The sequence below is a fragment of the Ranitomeya imitator genome, chromosome 6 (assembly GCF_032444005.1).
Source record: "Ranitomeya imitator isolate aRanImi1 chromosome 6, aRanImi1.pri, whole genome shotgun sequence".
NCBI classification, from domain to species: domain Eukaryota; kingdom Metazoa; phylum Chordata; class Amphibia; order Anura; family Dendrobatidae; genus Ranitomeya; species Ranitomeya imitator.
The window spans coordinates 216722745-216740956 of NC_091287.1; the positions used below are offsets into that span (position 1 = coordinate 216722745).

Here is an 18212-nt window from a genome sequence, read left to right on the forward strand (position 1 = left end):
ATGGGTCGGCCACTTTCAGAAGTCGCTGACTTTTGGCAAAGTCGGGTTTCATGAAACCCGACCCAACCCCTGTGTGGGGTCGGCCATGAAGTCGGCGATCTTCTGAATGTGGTATCGGAATTCCGATCCCGATTTCCGATATGTTTGCAATATCGGAAATCGGTATCGGAATCCATATTTAATGTAAAATAAAGAATTAAAATAAAAAATATCGCTATACTTACCCTCTGACGCGCCCTGGTACTAACCGGGAACCTTCCTTCCTTCGAATCAGCACTTCCAGGACCTTGCGGTGACGTCGCGGTGATGTCGCGGCTTGTGATTGGTCGCGCGGCCGCCCATTTGACCGCTCGCGCGACCAATCACAAGCCGCGACGTCACCGTGACGTCACGCAAGGTCCTGCAAGGGCTGATTCTTAGAAAGCAAGGCTGCCGGAAAGAAGCAGGGTGCGTCCGAGGGTGAGTATATACCTAATAGGAATATACTCACCCTCGGACGCGCCCTGCTTCTTTCCGGCAGCCTCCCTTCCTAAGAATCAGCCCTTGCAGGACCTTGCGTGACGTCGCGGTTACGTCGCGGTTTGTGATTGGTCACGCGAGCGGTCACATGGGCGGCCGCGCGACCAATCACAAACCGCGACGTCACCGCGACGTCACCGCAAGGTCCTGGAAGCGCTGATTCGAAGGAAGGAAGGTTCCCGGTTAGTACCAGGGCGCGTCAGAGGGTAAGTATAGCGATATTTTTTATTTTAATTCTTTATTTTACACTTAAATATGGATCCCAGGGCCTGAAGGAGAGTTTCCGCTCCTTCAGTCCCTGGGAACCATTGGAAACCCAATGCACTGCATTGGGTTTTGAGTTTTGGCCGACCCCGACCCCGACTTTTTTATAGGATCGGCCGATTTCACTCGACCCGACTTTTGAAAAAGTCGGGTTTCGTGAAACCCGACCCGATCCTATAAAAGTAAAGGTCGCTCAACCCTAGTCTTTATTATATCCTTGTGTATATAGATTGTCCTACTCCTTCTTTACCTGTATTGGGATAACTGTTGTTACAATGAGTTTGTACTCTCTTCCTATGGAGATGCCCTCTACATCCCTTTTTTCTTCTTCCTTTTGTACAGTTGTCTATATATAATTTAATTTCACCATTTTTATATCTGGTGTTCCATAACTCCTTGATTGTTGCTGCTATATTCCTGAATATAATCTGTTTGAGACAGTATACACGCTAAGTAAACATCTGTCCATTTAAGTCATTACATGCTTGTCAAGTGTCTTTTTCATGTAGTAACTGCTTGTGTAAGCTTTTTTAAAAAGAGGATCTAGATGATGTTTCCCTGATGCATGACAGTTGTCCATTAACACTGTAGACTGGGTTAAGGCTGTGGCTTAACTTTCTTTTACTTTCTCCCTGTAAATTCACCATTAACATCTTGCCTAATTCAAAGACATAGCTGCAGTTTGCGGCACCTCTTTGGTGGTACATGCGTTCACATACACTCTCTAATGTGCAGAGATTCTGTCCTCCCCGCTGCATGTGCATTATCTTTTTGTCATTCTACCATATGTTCTAGTGCGTAGCGATCTGTCATTTGGCACATGCGCAGTTTATCACAGCTTTTCCATTCTCACTGGTGATACTTAGGCGTATGCACCTGCTGTGAGCAACAAATTTCCAGTCAACTTGTCTTGGCTGCAGGCGTTTCACATGGTCCATGCTGGTAAGCCTCACAGCTGCTGTCGATTTGTTTATTGACCTTGTTTGTATATATACAGGTGCTTCTCACAAAATTAGAATATCATCAAAATGTTAATTTATTTCAGTTCTTAAATATAAAAAGTGAAACGCCTATATTATATACTGTAGATTCATTACAAACAGAGTGATCTACTTCAAGTGTTTATTTCTGCTAATGTTGATGATTATGGCTTACAGCCAATGAAAACCCAAAAGTCAATATCTCAGTAAATCAGAATACTTTTTAATACCAGCTTGAAAATTTTTTGCAATATCCGAAATGTTGGCCTACTAAAATGTATGTTAACTAAATGAACTCAATACTTGGTCGGGGGTTCTATTGCATCAATTACTTCATCAATGCAGCGTGGCATGGTGGCGATCAGCCTGTAGCACCACTAAAGTGTTATGGAAGCCCAGGTTGCTTTGATAGCAGCCTTCGGCTTGCCTGCATTGTTGGGTCTGGTGTCTCATCTTCCTCTTGACAATACCCCATAGATTCTCTATGGGATTAAAGTCAGGCGAGTTCGTGGACCAATCAAGCACAGTGATACTGTTTTTATTAAACCAGATATTGGTGCCAAGTCCTGCTGGAGAATGAAATTGCCATCTCCAAAAAGCATGTCTGCAGAGCAAAGCATGAAGTGCTCTAAAATTTCTTGGTAGACGGCTGCGCTGACTTTGGTCTCAATAAAACACAGTGGACCTACACCAGTAGATGACATGACTTCACACTAGACCTCAAGCAGCTTAGATTGTGTGCCTCTCCACTCTTCCTCCAGACTCTGGGACCTTGATTTCCAAATGAAATGCAAAATTTACTTTAATCTGAAAACAACACCTTGGACCACTGAGCAACAGTCCAGTTCTTTTTCTCCTTGGCCCAGGTAAGACGCTTCTGGCATTGCCTATTTATCATGAGTGGCTTGACACAAGGAATGCAACAATTGTAGCCCATGTCCTGGATACGCCTGTGTGAGGTGGCTCCAGCAGCAGTCCACTCCTTGTGAATCTTCCCCAAATTGTTGAATGGCCTTTTCTTAACAATCCTTTCAAGGCTGCAGTTATCCCAGTTACTTGTGCACCTTTTTCTACCACACTTTTTCCTTCCACTCAACTTTCCATTAATATGCTTGGATACAGCACTCTGTGAACAGCCAGTTTCTTTAGCAATGAACTTTTGTGGCTTATCCTCCATGTGGAGTGTGTCAATGACTGCCTTCTGGGCATCTGTCAAGTCAGCAGTCTTCCCCATGATTGTAGAGCCTACTGAAACAGACTAAGGGACCTTTTTAAATGCTTAGGAAGCCTTTGCAGGTGTTTTTTGTTAATTATTCTAAATTACTGAGATAATGACTTTGGGGTTTTCATGGGCTGTAAGCCATAATCATCAACATTAACAGAAATAAACACTTAAAATGGATCACTCAGTTTGAAGAGACTCTATATATGGAGTTTCATTTTTTTGTATTGAAGAACTGAAATAAATTAACTTTTTGATGTTATTCCAATTTTGTAAGTAGCACAGCACCTGTATGTGCACTTGTATAAGAGAGACATTTTATCTGATCCTGAAGAAGCCACCTGAGTGGCGACACACGTTGGCCTGACTCACTTCCAACCATACAGCTGTACCTTCATTGCCTGAGTCCTATTCTATGAGCATCCACTTTAGACCCTCACTTGCGGCACTGCAACCTCAGTGCTGCGGGTTTTACAGAGCCCTGAGTTCATTTTTTGTGGTTACATTTCTATCTCTGGTTTATTGTGGCCCCCACTTTAACTCTTTATCTTTGCCAAGTCTGCCTTTCTATAATTGTACATTCAACTGCTACTGTTGTTCAGCGTGTGTTTAGCCAAATTCTATTGCATGGTATTCTACCTCACTTGTTCGGCCTTAGGACTGCAGGGTAAGAATACCACACCCATTTATTTGTTTACATACCAGAAGAGCTCTAAACTGGGTGCCAATTATTGATTTTTCAAATACATTTGAACTAGTGACTCTACTATTATTGTGAAAGCTTGTATCTATAGCCTCTCATTTACAGGTGTCAGTCGTTCTGGTTGGGTCATAGCCCTTAGATTAATGTGAATCACATATTTGAGTGCTCATTTTAATATGTTTTTTAATTTTGTAATTTGTATACATTAACTAAAATATTGGAAGTTTTTATGGTGGTCCCTGTTTCCATGCATGTCTGCTTTCCTCTGTTCACAAATTGATAGATTTCTAGACATGCTTCCGGTTAATCCCTCCTATTTTATGATGGTGCCCTCCCCACTGTTCATGTACATTGCTACTTAAGCTACTGCAATGTCTGCACATTGGGTAAGCGACATAGAAAATCAGAAGAGCTATGCTACATTTCTAATTGAGAGTGTTTGCTAATATTATTATTATTTCGCTTACTACATAGATCTGATTTGGAGATGGGAATAACCCTTTTACCTTGGAACATCATGGTCTATACTATGAGAGGAAAAACACATGAAGGGTAGTATTTATCTTGCTTAGACATGCTGTGCAAAAATTTACAGTTTAAAATACTATATTGTAAAACTATTAAAAAATATACCAGGTAAAAAGAGAAAGTGTTATATCAAGAAAAGGGTAAATGTAGTTGTCTGCAACAATTGTGTTTTACTTTCATAGCTGATTTTGATTTCAAAGAACGAAAAGTCTACAGCGGAGTGTTTATATGAGTGCCCTGCTGTTTACCCTTATTTCTACCTCTCCATGAAGCATATTTCTTTTCTTTGCTGATATGAAAAGCCCTAATCTGAAAAATACGGCTCATCATAAGCTTTTAATGTAAGCATTTCTAGTACACCAATGTTACTAATGAGCTGGCTTGTTATTAATCGTGCCATGTTCACATGCATATTATGTGATGTCTAGAGATCAACAATAAATTAATTTTTAGTAAAGCGCCTGATGTCATTTAAGCAGTGTCTGCACTCCATCTTTACACTTGCCTGAATGTGTGTGCCCTCATTCCCCAGAGGCCAAAAGACTGTGCCTTTGACATCCACCTGTGCAGTATGTATTATTCAGAATATAGGAAAAGTGCATTAGCTTTACCTTGCTATACACAGGGACATTGCAAAAAATGTGTTTATTGTTGTATATATTTTTTTAAAATTTTACTATGGATTTGTTCAAGAGATGGATCTATACATCCGATGTATGGCACAAATGGAGCAATAAACCCTTATAGTTTGCACTGAGATTTGAAAGGTTGTTGTAGACAATGCTTTTGTTTCAGTGTTCACAGATTTTTACCTACTCTCTTAATGGGCAGGTTCATTATTATGGATTCTCATGTGTTCTAATGGGCATATGGAATTTTAAATCCTATGGGACCCTTTAACAGGATATTTAGCCCCCTCTCATTGTGTTTTTTCGTCTGCTTTGGGGGTGAGTCTAGTTTCTGCTTGACAATTCCTTTCATTATCATGCTCACTGACAGTGCACTCTCTTACTGACTGATCACTTCTTCATTAGAACCGACAAGCGCACTGTCACTGTGCATTAAAAGTAATATCACACTGTTACAAAGGAGCTCATACTGAGTATACAGAGGAATTGACAAATGACACATGACCTTTAGAGCAAAGTCTAGCCCAGATCATAAAACAAATGTCACAGATGATGCTTCTTTGCAGGGAGAGAAACAGAGGCTGTGGCAATGACTGTAGTCTCTGCCTCCTCATGACATCTCATTTGAATATCCCAAGAACAGCAGAAATGTAAGAGAGGGCACTAGTGATGGGCGAGCGGGGCCGTATTTAGAGTTTCTGCTGCCCTAGGCACTTTTATTGCTGCCTCCCCCATTGGTGAGTATGACACTATCGGTATAGACTTTGGCAAGAATCGCTGATGTGAAAGTTGCCTTTTGCAGCAGATCGGGCAGTTTTTCTGCATCTGCCGTGTAACGGATCACTTACGGCACCACTGTGTTTGGCCTCATTCATTCCCCGTGGGATTTGTGGCACTTGCCGTGATCTGGCAAATGTGGTACCATACCTCCCAACTTTTGGAGAAGGGAAAGAGGAATAAAGTTTGCTACGTGCCCCGCGGCAAATTTTAGGCCACACCTCTGGCCAAACCCATTTCACAACTAGTAACACCCATATCCACGTCCCAACCACACCCATTTAGCACTGCTGATCACACTGTTTCATATACAATAATTATAAACAAAAATAAATATGGCCACACAGTGCTCCATACTGTATAATGGCCACACATGATGCTCCATACTGTATAATGGCCACACATGATGCTCCATACTGTATAATGGCCACACATGATGCTCCATACTGTACAATGGCCACACATGATGCTCAATACTGTACAGTCATGGCCAAAAGTATTGACACCCCTGCAATTCTGTCAAATAATACTCATTTTCTTCCTGAAAATGATTGCAAACACAAATTATTTGGTATTATTTTCTTCAATTTGTCTTAAATGAAAAAAACACAAAAAATTGTCCTAAAGCCAAATTGGATATAATTCCACACCAAACATAAAAAGGGGGTGGACAAAAGTATTGGCACTGTTCGAAAAATCATGTGATGCTTCTCTAATTTGTGTAATTAACAGCACCTGTAACTTACCTGTGGCACCTAACAGGTGTTGGCAATAACTAAATCACACTTGCAGCCAGTTGACATAGATTAAAGTGGACTCAACCTCTGTCCTCTGTCCTTGTGTGCACCACATTGAGCATGGAGAAAAGAAAGAAGACCAAAGAACTGTCTGAGGTCTTGGGAAACCAAATTGTGAGGAAGCATGAGCAATCTCAAGGCTACAAGTCCATGTTCAAAGACCTGAATGTTCCTGTGTCTACCGTGCGCAGTGTCATCAAGAAGTTTAAAGCCCATGGCACTGTGGCTAACCTCCCTAGATGTAGACGGAAAAGAAAAATTGACAAGAGATTTCAATGCAAGATTGTGCGGATGTTGGATAGAGAACCTCGACTAACATCCAAACAAGTTCAAGCTGACCTGCACTCCGAGGGTACAACAGTGTCAACCCGTACTATCTGTCGGCGTCGCAATTAAAAGGGACTGTATGGTAGGATACCCAGGAAGACCCCACTTCTTACCCAGATACATAAAAAAGCCAGGCTGGAGTTTGCCAAAACTTACCTGAAAAAGCCTAAAACGTTTTGGAAGAATGTTCTCTGGTCAGATGAGACAAAAGTAGAGCTTGTGGGGCAAAGGCATCAACATAGAGCTTACAGGAGAAAAAAAAGAAGCATTCAAAGAAAAGAACACGGTCCCTACAGTCAAACATGGCGGAGATTCCCTGAGGTTTAGGGTTGCTTTGCTGCCTCTGGCACTGGACTGCTTGACCGTGTGCATGGCATTATGAAGTCTGAAGACTACCAACAAATTTTGCAGCATAATGTAGGGCCCAGTGTGAAAAAGCTGGGTCTTCCTCAGAGGTCATGGGTCTTCCAGCAGGACAATGACCCAAAACACACTTCAAAAAGCACTAGAACATGGTTTGAGAGAAAGCACTGGAGACTTCTAAGGTGGCCAGCAATGAGTCCAGATCTGAATCCCATAGAACAACTGTGGAGAGATCTAAAAATGGCAGTTTGGAGAAGGCACCCTTCAAATATCAGGGACCTGGAGCAGATTGCCAAAGAAGAATGGTCTAAAATGCCAGCAGAGCATTGTAAGAAACTCATTGATGGTTGGTCGCAGTTATTTTGGCTAAAGGTTGTGCAACCAAGTATTAGGCTGAGGGTTCCAATACTTTTGTCTGGCCCATTTTTGGAGTTTTGTGTGAAATGATCAATGTTTTGCTTTTTGCTTCATGCTCTTTTGTGTTTTTTCATTTAAGACAAATTAAATGAAGATAATAATACCAAAGAATTTGTGATTGCAATAATTTTCAGGAAGAAACTGAGTATTATCTGACAGAATTGCAGGGGTGTCAATACTTTTGGCCACAACTGTAGAGACGATCTCAGCATCATCTCTATGTAGCAGAGCCGATCAGGCTATGGCAGCTTCTAGCTTCAGAGCATTGTAAGAAACTCATTGATGGTTACCGGAAGCGGTTGGTCGCAGTTATTTTGGCTAAAGGTTGTGCAACCCAGTTTTAGGCTGAGGGTGCCAATACTTTTGTCTGGCCCATTTTTGTAGTTTTGTGTGAAATGATCAATGTTTTGCTTTTTGCTTCATTCTCTTTTGTGTTTTTTCATTTAAGACAAATTAAATGAAGATAATAATACCAAATAATTTGTGATTGCAATAATTTTCAGGAAGAAAATGAGTATTATCTGACAGAATTGCAGGGGTGTCAATACTTTTGACCATGACTGTATAATGGTCATTGGCCACACATGATGTCCATACTGTATAATGGCCACACATGATGCTCCATACTCTATAATGGCCACACATGATGCTCTATACTGTATAATGGCCACACATGATGCTCCATACTGTATATTGGCCACACATGATGCTCCATACTGTACCCCACAAGATGTTCAATACGGTATAATGGCCCCATATGATGCTCAATACTGTGTAATGGCCACACATGATGTTCCATTCTGTATAATGGCCACACATGATGCTCCATACTGTACAATGACCTCACATGATGCTCAATACTGTATAATGCCCCCCTCCCATCTTGTATGCGTGGCTCATCTCCCTCCCATCCCATATGCATGGCTCATATTCCCCCCCTCCTCCTGTATGCATGGCTCATATTCCCCCCTCCTGTATGGATGGCTCATATTCCCCCCTCCTGTATGATGGCTCATATCCCCCCCTCCTGTATGCATGGCTCATAATTCCCCCCCTCCTGTATGCATGGCTCATAATCACCCCTCCTGTGTGCATGGCTCATAATTCCCCCCCATCTCCTGTATGCATGGCTCATATTCCACCACCACCCCTCCTGTATGCATGGCTCATATTCCACCACCACCCCCTCCTGTATGCATGGCTCATATCCCCCCTGTATGCATGGCTCATATTCCCCCCTCCTGTATGCATGGCTCGTAATTCCCCCCCACCTCTTGTAAGCATGACTCATAATCCCCCCGTATGCATGGCTCATCCCTCCACCCCCCCCCCCCGCTCCTTCTCCCCATCCTCTTTCTTCCCCCTGTCCCTCAATCGTGCCCATACTATACCACGGCCCTATCCGCCATGGTGCTCGGCTGTATCTGATTGCTCACTATTGCAGCTGCCTCTGTTTCTATTTGCTGGGAAATTCCAGACAGTGTCGTCATGCAGCAGCGAGTGACGGTGACAGTCGGGCAGCCGCTCTGTTACCTGCAATGATGGCAGAAATGAACTGAGGAGCCAGCGGCTGGCCGGGCAGGAGATGCCCCATTACTGTGTCCGCAGTGTGCCCTGCACACATTACTGTACTGCTCATACTCACCTGTCCCACACCGCACGGCCGCGCCGACATCCCTCTGGCTCTGTCCCGACTCTCGACGCAGCACCTTCTTCCTGAGTGAGTGGTCATGTGGTACCGCTCATTAAGGTCATGAATATGCACATATTCATGACCTTAATGAGCGGTACCACGTGACCGCTCACTCAGGACGCGCTACAGACGCTGAGACCAGGCATCGCTGGAGCAGGGTGAGTATCGTCTTCAAGTAGAGTGGGTGGGAGTGACCCAGGACTTTAAAAAAACCTTGCTCAGGTGCCGCCCCCCCGCATCGTCCCTGCCCTAGGCACATGCCCTCAAGTGCCTAGTGGCAAATACGGCTCTGTGGGCGAGCACTAAAATGCTCGGGTGCTCGTTGCTCGGGTCAAGCAAATTGGAATACTCTGGTACTCGGCCAGAACAACGAGCCCAATGTAAGTCTATGGATACCCGAGTATTTTTACTGCGATCCCCCTGAGGGTCCTTTTACATCTAAAAACGTCTGAAAATGATGGATACACTGCACAAATGACACTGGAACCTCATGGGGATCGCCCCTGGAAGCAATCCTGACTCCTAGTTCACAGTTTTAATAATTTTTTTCTGAGATTCATGCCATTTTTCCCGGTGCCACAAAAACCACATTAAAACGAAACCCAAATGTGTTTTGCTTGGAAATATGTCAAGGTACATCCTTTGCAGGTTAAAGGGAACCTGTCACCCCGTTTTTTTGAGATTGAGCTATAAATACTGTTAAATAGGGCCTGCGCTGTGCGTTACTATAGTGTATGTAGTGTACCCTGATTCCCCATGTATGCTGAGAAATACATTACCAAAGTCGCCGTTTTTGCCTGTCAATCAGGCTGGTCTGGTCAGGTGGGCGTGTTCACAGCGCTCTTTTCTTCCCCAGCTTTCCGTTGGTGGCGTAGTGGTGTGCGCATGTCCAAGGTCCGAATTCCCTGCGCCCACGTGAAGACACAGCGCGCGATCTGCGCTGTCATCCCTTTCATCGGTGGGGGCGGCCATCTTCCTGGGGCCGCGCGTGCGCAGATGGAGTGCTCTGCTGCACGGGGCTTCAGGAAAATGGCCGCGGGATGCCGCGCGTGCGCACAAGAAATCGCGGCGGCCATTTTCCCAAAGCCGAGATGCAAACTGAAGCCTCGTAACCCACATAGTGGATGTGCCCATGAAAATCCTGTAAGGGTTGGCGGAACGCACCGATATATATATATATATATATATATATATATATATATATATATATATATGAGACAGTAAATGAGTTCGCAACCCGGGGTCCACCGTGCAGGAGAGAAACCTGCTGCTAGTAACATGCGTATATAACATCCGAAAAAAGGAGTCACAAAACTGCCACTTCAAATATATAAAAGTAACAACATTTATTAGTAACCATTAAAAAAGCTCAATAAACATACATAAACATATCATAGATAGGGTAATTATTGTGAATCACGGATAAGGTAACAGAACCAACAGGCACAACAAAATCTACGGCTTGAGGTCACAGGTTCACTAAGAGCACATGTATAGTGAGTAGTAATCCATGACTAGTCCAGCCATGGACCCGTAACTAAGTACAAATCTAAATCAACATATAGGACTGGACCTCACCCATGTCAGCCAAGTTGTGTAAGTGGTCACGCCAGCCCCTACGCGCGTTTCGCGTAGACTTCTTCGGGGGGCTGTACAGCGTGTGTCCCTAGCAAAATATATATAGAACCACCGCACCTGAAACTCATAATGGGACTCAAACAACGGCGCATGCGCATATGGCGTCGGCGCCGGAACTAACATCACCGCCCGGCCTTCCGGGCAAAGTGACGAGCCAGGGAGCCATAACCATGGCAACCATGACTCACACGCCGACCCAATGGAAGCCGGCGGCGATGCACCGTCACGCCGACACCACAGTCATGCGCACAAGTCCCAGCCAGGAGAGCGATAAAAGCGGATACAAGTAAGTAGTGCACAGTGTAGGGAAAAACAGAGACTGACCGTGCTAAAGTGCAAAGTGCTGTGCAAAGTTAATGCATACCTCCCTGGCAAATAATGCAGTATACAATAAAAATATAAGTGAACGTGACATAAAAACAATACAAATACAAGTAATAATAATATGATAGTGAAATAGAGGAGTCCATAGCTTGATGAAATACTCCAGAGTATAGTGATGGGTAATCGATAGATATATAGTTCCCGCTTTCAATGTCTCATAAACAGGTGCCGTGGTCATCAAGAGCAATAATATTTCCATCATGAGAAACTAAAAATAAAATATAAAAAACAACAAATGAATAAAATATGACAAGACACACGAAGACATATAAAATCTAAATCCAGATACTGATATATATAATCTTAGAGGAACGAAGCAAAGCTATTCTGCTCGTTAAGACCAAAGGGGACTATTGTGTTGAGGACGTTAATCCACCTGCACTCACGCTGGAATAGCAGGCGTTTAGAATCACCGCCTCTGATGCCAGTGTGGATCCTGTCAATACCCCACACTTTCAAATCATTTGGATTACAGTTGTGTTTTTCCCGAAAGTGTCTAGGGATAGTCTTTATGGTACCCACATCACTAACATCCTTAGCAGCAATAATCTCTCTCACATGCTCCCGTGTTCTCACACGCAGTTCCCGAGAGGTAAGCCCTATATAGATAAGGTCACACGTGCATTTTGCATAGTAAATGACAAACATGATTTTACACGAGATAAATTCTCTGATTTTAAATTCATGTGACCCATCCGAGGACGTGAATGATTTGGCTCGCTGATGGTTCTTGCACGCCATGCAAACCATGCATGGGAAAAAACCCACCCTTGGTTTGTTGGCTCCAAAGATGGCAGGGGATTTCGCCACATAGTGATCTGGTGTTGGACTTGTTGCGGTTCATCCTGGAACATAATTTCTTTACTTTTAAAGACCGTTTTTTCCTGCAGAAGCGGGGGACCGCGATGGGGGCGGCATGTGCGTCCTCGTATGCAAATTTATTTTTGGGGTTTTGGGAGAGGGAAATTTTTCCAGAGGACGCACATGCCGCCCCCCAGATCCTCGGATGGTACCGCTTCATAGATGACATCTTCGTTATTTGGCAGGGATCGGTCTGTGAATTGGATTTGTTCATATCAAGGTTGAAACGCAACGACTTCAACATCAGACTTACTAATTCCTGGCATCCTAAGGAAATTTCTTTTCTTGACCTGAAGATACAGGTACAGCCTGATGGTACATTGGGGACGGATGTATATAGGAAAGAAACTTCAGTAAACGCATTACTTCATGCGTCTTCCGCACATACCGGATCTACCATCAGAGCTGTACCTGTTGGTCAATTTCTCAGGATGAGGAGAATATGTACTACGGATGAGGCTTTTGAGCGTCAGGCAGTGGACCTTGGGGAGAGATTTAGTGAACGTGGCTACAGTAGAAGATGCGTCAAAAAAGGCTACAAGAGGGCCAAACACACCGATAGGACCTCTCTATTATCTCAAGACCAATATGATCATGTGTCTGGTAAAAAGAAAGGGGGAATGAACGGACAACAAGGGGTGACTAGGTTTATCACGACCTTCAATTCGAACTGGGATGAGATACGATCTATTCTATCAAGACATTGGTCTGTCCTGAGGACGGATCCTGTCCTCAATCAGCATCTATCAGTGAACCCAATGATGACGGCTAGGCGTAGCCGAAATTTGCATGACATACTCGTTAAAAGTCACTATGTGGCGAAATCCCCTGCCATCTTTGGAGCCAACAAACCAAGGGTGGGTTTTTTCCCATGCATGGATTGCATGGCGTGCAAGAACCATCAGCGAGCCAAATCATTCACGTCCTCGGATGGGTCACATGAATTTAAAATCAGAGAATTTATCTCGTGTAAAAGCATGTTTGTCATTTACTATGCAAAATGCACATGTGACCTTATCTATATAGGGCTTACCTCTCGGGAACTGCGTGTGAGAACACGGGAGCATGTGAGAGAGATTATTGCTGCTAAGGATGTTAGTGACGTGGGTACCCTAAAGACTATCCCTAGACACTTTCGGGAAAAACACAACTGTAATCCAAATGATTTGAAAGTGTGAGGTATTGACAGGATCCACACTGGCATCAGAGGCGGTGATTCTAAACGCCTGCTATTCCAGCGTGAGTGCAGGTGGATTAACGTCCTCAACACAATAGTCCCCTTTGGTCTTAACGAGCAGAATAGATTTGCTTTGTTCCTCTAAGATTATATATATCAGTATCTGGATTTAGATTTTATATGTCTTCGTGTGTCTTGTCATATTTTATTCATTTGTTGTTTTTTATATTTTATTTTTAGTTTCTCATGATAGAAATATTATTCCTCTTGATGACCACGGCACCTTTTTATGAGACATTGAAAGCGGGAACTATATACAGTGGGGCAAAAAAGTATTTAGTCAGTCAGCAATAGTGCAAGTTCCACCACTTAAAAAGATGAGAGGCGTCTGTAATTTACATCATAGGTAGACCTCAACTATGGGAGACAAACTGAGAAAAAAAAATCCAGAAAATCACATTGTCTGTTTTTTTAACATTTTATTTGCATATTATGGTGGAAAATAAGTATTTGGTCAGAAACAAAATTTCATCTCAATACTTTGTAATATATCCTTTGTTGGCAATGACAGAGGTCAAACGTTTTCTGTAAGTCTTCACAAGGTTGCCACATACTGTTGTTGGTATGTTGGCCCATTCCTCCATGCAGATCTCCTCTAGAGCAGTGATGTTTTTGGCTTTTCACTTGGCAACACGGACTTTCAACTCCCTCCAAAGGTTTTCTATAGGGTTGAGATCTGGAGACTGGCTAGGTCACTCCAGGACCTTGAAATGCTTCTTACGAAGCCACTCCTTCGTTGCCCTGGCGGTGTGCTTTGGATCATTGTCATGTTGAAAGACCCAGCCACGTTTCATCTTCAATGCCCTTGCTGATGGAAGGAGGTTTGCACTCAAAATCTCACGATACATGGCCCCATTCATTCTTTCATGTACCCGGATCAGTCGTCCTGGCCCCTTTGCAGAGAAACAGCCCCAAAGCATGATGTTTCCACCACCATGATTTACAGTAGGTATGGTGTTTGATGGATGCAACTCAGTATTCTTTTTCCTCCAAACACGACAAGTTGTGTTTCTACCAAACAGTTCCAGTTTGGTTTCATCAGACCATAGGACATTCTCCCAAAACTCCTCTGGATCATCCAAATGCTCTCTAGCAAACTTCAGACGGGCCCGGACATGTACTGGCTTAAGCAGTGGGACACGTCTGGCACTGCAGGATCTGAGTCCATGGTGGCGTAGTGTGTTACTTATGGTAGGCCTTGTTACATTGGTCCCAGCTCTCTGCAGTTCATTCACTAGGTCCCCCCGCGTGGTTCTGGGATTTTTGCTCACCGTTCTTGTGATCATTCTGACCCCACGGGGTGGGATTTTGCATGGAGCCCCAGATCGAGGGAGATTATCAGTGGTCTTGTATGTCTTCCATTTTCTAATTATTGCTCCCACTGTTGATTTCTTCACTCCAAGCTGGTTGGCTATTGCAGATTCAGTCTTCCCAGCCTGGTGCAGGGCTACAATTTTGTTTCTGGTGTCCTTTGACAGCTCTTTGGTCTTCACCATAGTGGAGTTTGGAGTCAGACTGTTTGAGGGTGTGCACAGGTGTCTTTTTATACTGATAACAAGTTTAAACAGGTGCCATTACTACAGGAAATGAGTGGAGGAAAGAGGAGACTCTTAAAGAAGAAGTTACAGGTCTGTGAGAGCCAGAAATCTTGATTGTTTGTTTCTGACCAAATACTTATTTTCCACCATAATATGCAAATAAAATGTTAAAAAAAACAGACAATGTGATTTTCTGGATTTTTTTTTCTCAGTTTGTCTCCCATAGTTGAGGTCTACCTATGATGTAAATTACAGACGCCTCTCATCTTTTTAAGTGGTGGAACTTGCACTATTGCTGACTGACTAAATACTTTTTTGCCCCACTGTATCTATCGATTACCCATCACTAGTGTTGAGCATTCCGATACCGCAAGTATCGGGTATCGGCCGATACTTGTGGTATCGGAATTCCGATACCGAGATCCGATACTTTTGTGGTATCGGGTATCGGTATCGGATACATAGAGATGTGTAAAATAAAGAATTAAAATTAAAAATATTGATATATTTACCTCTCCGGCGGCCCCTGGACTCAGCGCGGGTAACCGGCAGGCTTCGTTGTTCAAAATCAGCGCTTTTAGGACCTGAGAATCACGTCCCGGCTTCTGATTGGTCGCGGGCCGCCCATGTGACTGCCACGCGACCAATCACAAGCCGCGACGTCACCGCAAGCTATTAACGCGCTCATTTTTAAAAATGAGCGCGTTAATGGCTTTCAAAGACTTAGCGGCTTGTGATTGGTCGCGGCCACGCGACCAATCACAAGCCGCGACGTCACCGCAAGCTATTAACGCGCTCATTTTTAAAAATGAGCGCGTTAATGGCTTTCAAAGACGTAGCGGCTTGTGATTGGTCGCGGCCATGCGACCAATCACAAGCCGCGACGTCACCGCAAGCTATTAACGCGCTCATTTTTAAAAATGAGCGCGTTAATGGCTTTCAAAGACGTAGCGGCTTGTGATTGGTCGCGGCCACGCGACCAATCACAAGCCGCGACGTCACCGCAAGCTATTAACGCGCTCATTTTTAAAAATGAGCGCGTTAATGGCTTTCAAAGACGTAGCGGCTTGTGATTGGTCGCGGCCACGCGACCAATCACAAGCCGCTACGTCTTTGAAAGTCATTAACGCGCTCATTTTTAAAAATGAGTGCGTTAATAGCTTGCGGTGACGTCGCGGCTTGTGATTGGTCGCGTGGCGGTCACATGGGCGGCCCGCGACCAATCAGAAGCCGGGACGTGATTCTCAGGTCCTAAAAGCGCTGATTTTGAACAACGAAGCCTGCCGGTTACCCGCGCTGAGTTCAGGGGCCGCCGGAGAGGTAAATATATCAATATTTTTTATTTTAATTCTTTATTTTACACATCCCTATGGATCCCAGGGCCTGAAGGAGAGTTTCCTCTCCTTCAGACCCTGGGAACCATGAGAATACCTTCCGATACTTGATGTCCCATTGACTTGTATTGGTATCGGATATCGGTATCGGCGATATCCGATATTTTTCGGGTATCGGCCGATACTATCCGATACCGATACTTTCAAGTATCGGACGGTATCGCTCAACACTACCCATCACTATACTCTGGAGTATTTCATCAAGCTATGGACTCCTCTATGTCACTATCATATTATTATTACTTGTATTTGTATTGTTTTTATGTCATGTTCACTTATATTTTTATTGTATACTGCATTATTTGCCAGGGAGGTATGCATTAACTTTGCACAGCACTTTGCACTTTAGCACGGTCAGTCTCTGTTTTCCCCTACACTGTGCACTACTTACTTGTATCCGCTTTCATCGCTCTCCTGGCTGGGACTTGTGCGCATGACTGTGGCGTCGGCGTGACGGTGCATGGCCGCCGGCTTCCATTGGGTCGGTGTGTGAGTCATGGTTGCCATGGTTATGGCTCCCTGGCTGGTCGCTTTGCCCGGAAGGCCGGGCGGTGATGCTAGTTCCGGCGCCGACGCCATATGCGCATGCGCCGTTGTTTGAGTCCCATTATGAGCTTCAGGTGCGGTGTTTCTATATATATTTTGATAGGGACACACGCTGTACAGCCCCCCGAAGAAGCCTACGCTACGCGAAACGCGCGTAGGGGCTGGCGTGACCACTTACACAACTCGGCTGACATGGGTGAGGTCCAGTCCTATATGTTGATTTAGATTTGTACTTAGTTACGGGTCCATGGCTGGACTAGTCATGGATTACTACTCACTATACATGTGCTCTTAGTGAACCTGTGACCTCAAGCCGTAGATTTTGTTGTGCCTGTTGGTTCTGTTACCTTATCCGTGATTCACAATAATTACCCTATCTATGATATGTTTGTGTATGTTTATTGAGCTTTTTTAATGGTTACTAATAAATGTTGTTAGTTACTTTTATATATTTGAAGTGGCAGTTTCGTGGCTCCTTTTTTCGGATGTTATATACTGTTTTGGAGTGTTGTTCTGTCCTTTGAGGACTTATATATGTGTCTCGGATCTAATTATTTATATGCTAGTAACATGCGGTACTATATGGCGGTATAAGCGAACTCTGTTACTTCACAGATTTACTACGAAAAGAGAACGCCGCGTCCTGTTAACCTCACAGGAGATCACAGCTACCTAATAGAGCCAACAGTGGTCATGCAGTCAGAATAGCACACAAGCAACTCCTCTCTGGTGGAGCCAGAATTTTAATGAATATACGCCAGCCCTGAATCCACATACACAAAACTCCTCACCGGAGGTGCTGGTATTCTAGGGGCTTATTTCAGCCAAACCCTGACCACATACAACCATGACCACACTGGCGCTGAGCCCTTAACATAGGTTTGATACTAGCGCATGGCCATGCAACCATGCAAACCTTTTATAGTTTTAGCACTCAAGGACCTTCCTAGTGGTCCAACAGGAACTGCTTCAGGACCTGCGCATGTGACCCCCGACCTCCAATGGGAGGTCGTCCCGTGGCATGCCCAGTATGGGAAAAGCAGGACTTAGTCCCAGGAAGATCTGCTCGCTGCTGATCAGCGTTGGCTACAAAGGCAGAGCCTGGAAGAACAGTAGTAACCAGTTGCCCAATATCAGCCTAAGTCAGGCGCTGGGACCGAAGTCTCCGCTGAGCAGGCTCCACTGCAGCTGGAGAGGAATGGGAGACCGCAGCGGAGATGGTTCGAGGTTCCCCCTGTGCAGAGGCGGGATCTCGACACCTAACAAATCCAATTCACAATATACATTTTGTACTCCCGTACTCCTTGGATTTACATATTGGCGGCAAGACCAGCCCTGCTGCATAGTCATATGCACCCAATTAGGCCTTGGAACCCACATACTGGATGGGCCCAA

General features: G+C 44.3%; 1 protein-coding gene and 1 long non-coding RNA gene across 4 annotated transcripts in view; one reads left to right on the plus strand and one right to left on the minus strand.

Annotated features, from left to right (window-relative positions):
- LOC138642361 (poly(rC)-binding protein 3-like) overlaps window positions 1-18212 on the minus strand; it is a 1684203-nt gene that overhangs the window by 783743 nt on the left and 882248 nt on the right. The window lies entirely within an intron of this gene.
- The window catches only part of LOC138642363 (uncharacterized), a 312883-nt gene that overhangs the window by 192387 nt on the left and 102284 nt on the right, over window positions 1-18212 (plus strand). Inside the window, exon 2 of the long non-coding RNA XR_011314033.1 lies at window positions 4163-4240. This is a non-coding gene — a long non-coding RNA (uncharacterized lncRNA). The remainder of the gene's footprint in view (window positions 1-4162; window positions 4241-18212) is intronic.